This window comes from Asparagus officinalis, chromosome 7 (genome assembly GCF_001876935.1).
Source record: "Asparagus officinalis chromosome 7, Aspof.V1, whole genome shotgun sequence".
Taxonomy (NCBI): domain Eukaryota; kingdom Viridiplantae; phylum Streptophyta; class Magnoliopsida; order Asparagales; family Asparagaceae; genus Asparagus; species Asparagus officinalis.
This window is the reverse complement of record NC_033800.1, coordinates 146,487,744-146,496,794: the sequence shown is the minus strand read 5'-3', so window position 1 is coordinate 146,496,794 and position 9,051 is coordinate 146,487,744. Positions and strand designations below refer to the sequence as shown.

General features: G+C 39.1%; 1 pseudogene; it reads right to left on the bottom strand.

Annotated features, from left to right (window-relative positions):
* LOC109848211 lies at positions 2,692 to 9,045 on the bottom strand (annotated as a pseudogene).

Genomic DNA, 9,051 nt, shown 5'->3' with positions numbered 1-9,051 from the left:
TGGTCAGGTAAACCAAATGATTATTCAAATTTAAAGGTATTTGGATGTCCCGCTTACTATCATGTTAGAGAGGGTAAGCTTGAGCCTATAGCTAAGAAATGCATATTTATTGGTTATGTTGATGGCGTTAAAGGCTATCGTTTGTGGAGTCTTGAACCTGATTCTTCTAAATTCATTATTAGTAGAGATGTTACTTTTAATGAAAGATATATGCTTAATCGTGGGAAGGTTTCTGTTGAGTCTACAGGAAATGTAGAGAAGACCATGGATAAGGTGGAGTTTTAGATAGAGCTCGAAGGAGAGACGTCTCAAAAGTCGTCTATAAAAATTGCTCCTACAGCTGTAGAAGAGCAACATGATTCAGGCTCAGATGCTGATGATGTTGAGATTGAAGAACCTTATTCCATAGCCACTGGCAGAGAGAGGAGACAGATCAAACCTCCTCAAAAATATGCACATGCTGAATTAGTGGTGTATGCTCTCACGACAGCTGAAGAGATGTGTATTCAAGAGCCATCAAACTTTACTGAAGCTGTCACATGCAGAGAATCTGGACGTTGGGCCACGGCTATGATAGAAGAACTCGAGTCACTCTACAAGAATCAGACTTGGGATTTGGTGCAATTACCTAAGGGTAAAAGGGTAATTGGATGCAAGTGGGTTTTCAAGAAGAAAGAAGGGATCCCAGGGGTTGAAGATGCTAGATTCAAAGCACGGTTGGTGGCTAAGGGTTATAGACAAAAGGAGGGAATTGACTATGATAAAGTGTTCTCTCCGGTTGTGAAGCATACCTCCATCCATGTATTACTTGCCATGATTGCTCTATTTGATCTGGAGCTTGAGCAGCTTGATGTGAAGACTACATTTTTGCATGGCGAACTTGAGGAGGCTATCTACATGTCTCAGCCATAGGGATACTTCGTAGAAGGTAAAGAAGATCAAGTTTGCAGATTGAAGAAATCTTTGTACGGCCTGAAGCAATCTCCCAGACAGTAGTACATGAGGTTTGATAATTTTATGCTTAGTCATGGGTACTCAAGAAGTACTTATGACAATTGTGTGTACTACATGCATCTAGGAGATGATTCTTTTATTTATCTTCTATTATATGTCGATGACATGCTTATTGCTGCTAAGAACAGGTCACAGATTCTTATTTTGAAGAAACAACTCAGTGATGAGTTTGAGATGAAAGATTTTGGTGTATCAAAGAAGATCTTAGGTATGAAGATCAGGAAGGACAGGAAAGCTGGAACTTCATATCTCTCACAGAAGAGTTATATTGAAAAGGTGCTTGAACGTTTTGGGATGAAAAGGGCCAAGCCCGTTACGAGTCCTTTGGCTCCTCACTTTAGACTCTTGGTTTCAAATTCACCTACAAGTGAGAACGAGAAGAAGGAGATGTCCCGAGTTCCATACTCTAATGCAGTGGGTAGCATTATGTATGCTATGATTTGCACTCGTCCAGACATTGCCCAGACAGTCAGTGTAGTGAGCAGATACATGGTTCAACCAGGAAAAGCACACTGGGAGGTAGTAAAGTGGATCATTCGGTATCTCAGGGGTATCTCAGATTTGGGTTTAGTTTTTTATAGCAGTACTTTGGGAACCTCAGTTGTAGGTTTTGTGGATTCTGACTATGCAGGTGATCTCGATAAAAGGAGATCTTTGACTGGTTATCTTTTTACTCTTTCTGGCTCAGCTATTAGTTGGAGATCGACTCTACAATCGACAGTTGCTTTGTCTACTACAGAGGCAGAATACATGGCAGCAGCAGAAGCAGTAAAAGAGGCCATTTGGTTGAGAAATCTCGTGAGGGAGCTTGGACTACAGCAGGAGGCTAGTTCAGTTGTATTTTGCGACAATCAGAGCGCAATACATCTAAGCAAAAACTCAGCACATCATGAGAGGACAAAGCATATTGATGTCAGATATCATTTCATTCGTGAGGCAACTGCTGAAAGAAACATCACAATGAAGAAGATTGGTATTGCAGACAACCCAGCTGACATGTTGACCAAACCGATCCCAACCTTCAAGTTCAATCACTGCTTGAATTTGGGAGGCATTCGCACTTGTTAGGTGGCCCCGTTTGGAGCATTGTTTGCAAGACGGGTGAAGACTCTCTAGTTATTAATGTTTGGGAATTCAATCCAAGGTGGAGATTGTTGACTTTGTTGGCTTGAATTTGGCCAAACATCACGAGAGGTCGCTGTCAAGTTATCTCAACGCGGTTGCTGAAGAAATTGTGGAAGGGAGGTCTCATCTTTATGTCACTTTCATGTGTTGTCCCCATCTCAATCAACCACTCCCTCTTTCTTTGTTTTGTCTCTGCGTGTATTAAAGAAGGTCACACTTTTTTAAGTCATTTTCTCACTTGTGGTCCCCTCCCCAATCAATCAATCACTAATTGATTTATTCAATCTCTATGTGAATTAAAAGGGAAGTGAGAGTGTAAGGCAGAGTAGAAAAAAACACAGGCACACGAGATAGAGCCACACAACAAAAGTGAGTTCTCAAATTTTGTATGAGTGTTGTAATTTGAGAAAGAAATATAGTGAAACACCCTCTTGCCGTGGACGTAGATCAAATTGATCGAACCACGTAAATATTATGTTTGTGAATATTCTATTTTCTGGTTCTGTGTTCAATTATCCCAACACAACAATCTTCACCATAACATAAGAGAACTAAAAAGTGATGCAGCCTTCGGTCATGTTAATTGAATCAAATAGAGTTGAGCTTCAAAACTCCAAGAACACATCTCTTGAAGAACATATATCAATATCAGACACCCATATAAGTATTGATTACTGGTATGTCGAAATTTACTTATGTTTCTTCATTACATTAAGGAGCGCAGTTGATCACGGGGAGTTTGGACATGGCTCCTGTTGATATCCTTCAGAGTAGGACAACCAATGAGGGCCATGGTAAGCTCTAGCTCACACTTAAGCATTTCAATGACTTTACTTACTCCTTGCTCTCCCTTTGCAGCTAGACCAAAGACCACTGGTCTTCCAATCTATACAAAGAGACACAGAAATATACATGAATAACAAACATGAAAATTAAGAAAAAAACAACCTGTCACTAATTGAAACTTGAGAGTTAAAAGAAAGAATAAAGTGAGTATAGAGATGAGAATAGATAAAAGGGTAAATTTCACAAAAACTCCCTGATTTTGGGTTTTTTTACAAAGCCTCATAACTTTGTAAATTAGAGAAAAGCCCCTTGAATTTGACTTAATTAGTTTAAGTTGTTAGGTTTGGACAAGTTATGTCCTTACATGCTTCTTAAATTTTCTGAAAGAGAGTTTTCCGTGTTAGGATAATTAGATAACCACAAGTATATTTTAGACTTTTACTTTTTGTGTTAATGTCCTTTACGACAATTTCCAATAGCTCATGCGAGTTTGTGTTTTGAAAGTGCAAGAGGTTTTTCTCTGATTAATAGAGTTCAAGGGGGTTCTGCACTTGCACACCCCAAAATTCAAAGGGGTTTTGTGCACCCCAGTTAGCATACCATTACAGCCTTCGCACCAAGCGCCAAGGCCTTGAAAATATCATTTCCACGACGAAAACCTCCATCAATTAGAACAGGAATAGCACCAGAAACAGCTTCGACCACCTGTAGCCTCAAATGATAGTTAATGATTTGCATATCGCACTAGTTTTCGGTTTCTCCATAAATTAATATATGATCTAATAAGTTTTATTATGAATGGTCGAGCAAATGGTTTCCTCTTCAAGAACAGAGATTGTAGCTGGAGAATAATTAAAGTTGGCGTGCACCATGATTATATACAATTATTCCAGATACTCCTGCGTCCACTGCCTTTCGAGCTATTTCAGGATTTTGTCACTATGTTACAGATAGTGTTGTTGACAATATCATACAAGCTAACAATATACTTGTATAAAAATAAAAATGAAACCATTAACTTAGAAAATAGTACCATCTTCTGCATTGAGCAGCCCTTTTACAATAATTGGTAATTTGGTAATAGATTTTATCCATTCTATATCCTGCAAATGTAGGTGTCTAGACGTCAAGATGAAGTTGAAAAAGAAGCACAAGAGAATTAAATTCTTTTAATTTTGGCTTTCTTGGGATGCCTTCATGAAAATAAGCAGAAATTTCATGAGATAGCTGTTGATAATAGTGTATTGTAGTGGGTTTTAGTCCCACATTGCTTGGGAGAACAAACCTCACACTCCTCTACTTGTATAAATATATGTGCACACTCAATATTCAATTCAAGGGAAATTTACCTAAGATTCTCTCTCTCTCTCTTACTTTAACATGGTATCAGAGCTAGGGCTATTTCCCTTTCAATAAAATTTTTAACGCTTTTGCGTTCTTTTGCCAAATCTTGGCCTTATTGCTTTGCAGCCGTTTAATGTTTTATTTTTTTTATTTTTATTTTTAATTATTTGGCGTTCATCTGCCAGATATTTTGGCCTTGTCGTTTTGCGGCCTCTTAACGCGTTTCGCGTTCTCGTTTAACCTTCGGGTTCTATTTTAAACCTTCGGGTTTCATTCTAACCTTCGGGTTCTATTTTAAACCTTCGGGTTTCATTCTAACCTTCGGGTTCTATTTTAACGGCATTGTCGTTTCAAGACCGTCTCTCGGCTATTTTAAACCTTCGGGTTTCATTCTAACCTTCGGGTTCTATTTTAAACCTTCGGGTTTCATTCTAACCTTCGGGTTCTATTTTAAACCTTCGGGTTTCATTCTAACCTTCGGGTTCTATTTTAAACCTTCGGGTTTCATTCTAACCTTCGGGTTCTATTTTAAACCTTCGGGTTTCATTCTAACCTTCGGGTTCTATTTTAAACCTTCGGGTTTCATTCTAACCTTCGGGTTCTATTTTAAACCTTCGGGTTTCATTCTAACCTTCGGGTTCTATTTTAAACCTTCGGGTTTCATTCTAACCTTCGGGTTCTATTTTAAACCTTCGGGTTTCATTCTAACCTTCGGGTTCTATTTTAACGGCATTGTCGTTTCAAGACCGTCTCTCGGTCTCAAATTAACGGCATCGTCGTTTCAAGCCGTCTCTCGGCCTCAAACGAACGACATTAGTAACAGCATCTCGACATCTTAACGTCTCAAGATTGCTGTTATGGCTCCTTCAGAGAAGATTCCCAAACCACCTTTGCCCCTCAATGATCAAAGTGACTGGGCAGGGTGGTCCACCATTGTCACCAATGCCTTGCGTGGCGCTGGTTTGCTTGATCATCTCACCAGTACGGGACCAGTTCCACCGTCCATCAGCACTGTTGCTTCATCCAGTACTATTGCCTCTGGCAGTGGTGATGTCGATCTTCAGACTGCTCGTGCTCTCTATGTCAAGGAGAGTTCAGAGTGGCAATTGCAGGAATTTCGTGTTATGGATTATCTCACTCGCTGTGTTGGCTCTGGTCTCACTGTCGAGATTGGCTCGCTTCCCTCTGCTCAGGCCATGTGGACTCGTCTCACTGAGCGTTTCACTGAGTGCTCGGGTGCACGGGAGGCATATCTTCTGCAACGCATTTCTCTACAACGCAAAGGTAGTTCATCTCTGCAGTCCCATTTTGGACAAATGCAAGCTTTTTGGACAGAGTTACGCTCCATGCTTCCTGGACGTAATTCCACATATGAAGACTGGCTAGCCTGGTACGAACGGCATGAGGTGCATCAATTGTTTCAGTCCCTTCCTGAATATTCAACTATGGCTGATCAACTACTTCACCAGCCTCAATTTCCGACTTTGGCCTCAGTTATGGGAGCTCTCACTGCTTATGAGACCCGGCAGCAGACAGCACGACTCAATTTGTCAACAGACACTCCTACCTCTTCACTCGAGACTGTTTTGTCTGTACCTGTCACTGCTCCTGTTATGAATTATACTTCTCCACAGGCTCCCTCTCCACAGGCTCGATCTAAGCTCTCTTGCAAATATTGTAAGAAGGAAGGACACCGCATTGAGACATGCTTCAAGCTTCATCCTGAGTTACGTTCCTCAGGTACTGGACGTGGTCGGCGACCCCCTCAGTCTCAACCCTCTCGTACACCAGGATTGTTGGCCAATGCTATACCTTCTACTACTTCAGACTCTACTATTCAAGCTATTGAAAGTCTTCGCCGTCAACTTGATGCTTTTCAACATATCACCTCTACATCCGCCGCACAACTCTCTGGTATGCATTTTGCTGGTTCTTCAGCTAATCCTTCAGTCTCTGGTATGAATGATCTCTGGATTTTTGACTCTGGTTGTTCCTTTCATATGACTTGTAATGCCTCACTTTTATCCTCTGTCTTTACTTCATCCTCTCTTCCTCCTATCTACACAGCTGCTGGACAACCATTGTCCATTACTCAGTATGGCTCTATTACCCCACAAAATGATCCATCTGGTCGTCTAACACTTGGTCCCGTCTATGTGGCTCCACAATTGTGCTTGAATTTAATTTCTATTAGCTCTTTATGCATGGCGGGCCTGTTTGTCTCATTTTCTTCTGATACTTGTATTGTGCAGGATCCACAGACGGGCAAGACGGTTGGGGCGGGTCGTAGGAGGCACAAACTGTATTTTCTGGAATATCTTCACCTTCCAGAGTCCATACGTCCACGTTCTCTTGTTGCTTCTCTTTGTTCGTCTAAAACCCACTACAATACACTATTATCAACAATAGCAAAGTCATATTCCTTTACCAAGATGATTTTCTAGAAAAGGTTATAATGTACATTTCAATAAGATTTCTCCCAGATTTTTGAGAAAATGTATTACAAGTTTGATGATATCTGGTTCCTAGCCTTTTAATAACTATTCTTAGTGTAAACAACTTACTGGAAAATTGCTGATAATGAGGTTGATACTTCGAAAACCCAAATTATTTCATGTATAAAATAGAAACTTATATTTCTCCTATTAATACAAGAAGCAGAATCGCTTGTTATATACCTTCCAACTCAGAGAAGCATCAAAAGTATCACATGCAAATGCTTCAAGACCAGAGCCGGATTTCTGCAAACAAAGAAATGAAAATAAGATAATAGATTAAAACTTTTTTTTAGGAAAATAGTTTTAAAAAAAGTACTATGTCTAGCTATATTCTTATGCATATGCACCATTCATTTATGACTATGTCAATAAATACAGCTAAAAGGCTCAGCATCCAAGGAAAAACAAATTTCCACTCACATTATCAGTATTGAATGATAGTACACCTTCAAGATTTGACAATTTTGGTGTAACCAATCTGCACAAAGATCGATATAAAGTTTTGTTGTCAGCAAATATAAAAGATGAAGCATTGAGTACAAAGTTACACAGTACATAAAGTGAACAGTTTGCCAGAAGAATAGCATTCTTCATGGCAGAGTTATGCAGCACTAACTCATCAAATGATAATACACGGTTCTAGCATCAAACGGATACTGATAGAATCACAGAAAATTTTCAGGAGTATAAGGATTTACTTGTTTTTAATGTCTTCTTCCCTTCAACCTAACCTAAGAGCATCAGTTGTCAAAACAATGGCCTTGAATCCATTGCTCTCAGCTCTCTTAACCAACTTGACTGCAATATCTCGTCTTTTGTAAACCTATAAAATTGCCAAAAAAAAGAACCCTTAAAGATCAATCTGAACAGTAGATGAAACTGTTAAATATAACGTACGCATAACTGAAATAAGCGAATTGCGTTGCAGCTTGAAGCCACTTCCTCGATAGTACAGTGAGAGCAAAAGGATAGCACCTGAAAGCACATGAACCTTTTAGAGCACCAAAGAAGTATTGGTAGATGTTATATCAATTTCAATGATTTCAGGGACTAAATTTCAAAATAAGAAGGGGAAAAAATAAGGGACCTCTATCGGGGGAAAAACCCAATTATCTACTATGCATGGAAATAATACCATTACTGTGTCACAGGCTGCCGCAGCTCTTGCTGTTGACACTTCTCCTATTAAGACAAGGAGCTGTTAATTCAAATTTAAAAGGGTTTTTAAGATATAAGTACCGATATCATCAATATTTTAAGATAAACCCCTCAAATATTGACATCTTGAATCAAAGTCCCCCGAAACCTTTAAGTTACACCAAATAAGCCCGTCCAACATGGACTTATTTGGCGTGACATAAATGCTTCAGGGGACTAACTTCAAAATGTCAACATCTGGGGACCTATTTCAAATTATGGATGACTCGGAGAACCAATGTCTTAAAACCCAATTTGCAATGTTTTAACTGCTAACTCATATTTCTAACATGGATTAGTTACCTTTTGGGTGAGCTAACTTGTGCATTGCGATAGGGGCAACAATTATTGGTGAAGATAAATTGTAGCCCAATAAGGTCACTGACATATCTATATTTCTCACATCCGCTAGGACCCTCGGTCGTAACCTGAGGATCCATGCAAAAAATAGTTACTTTTTACACATACGTCAACAAAAACTTTATACAAAAATAGAGAAGCAGGTATTGCATAATTCTTTGAAATGCTTTGATGTTCTCCTTCAAGGTAAATTCATCCTCAGCTCCTCCTGTAAAGTAATCATAATGCATTTTTGGAAGAGCTTGTCTAGCGAGCTCTTGGAATTCGCTTACACAAACGGGCTCACTCTCCATTTTTCCTGCACAAACTATCAATTCAAGTAATATTTATATTACAAAGGAAAAAGGTTTCATTGTTAGCTTAAAAAACTTCGAAAACCAGGCGAAGAAAATGTTGGACAAGGGCTCGGTTCTGGTATAAATAAAGCTTTTGAGCAATCCAATCTCATCCAGTAGATGGGAATCATCTCTATTACGACTTGGAGAAGTAGTCAGTGACCTATAAATAATCCCTTAATGATTTTCCAATATTTTGAAAGATATTAAACAACTGAATAGAAATAAGGATTTGTTCATCATCAACTGGACTGAAACTGTAGCCCATCAACAGGGCCTATTAGCTATTATATATACTATCAGAAATTTCGACATAATTACTGCACTTTCATCATTCAGATTATGTATTCAGAAATCATCGGTCAAAATGTTGTATTTCCTCCAATAAACAA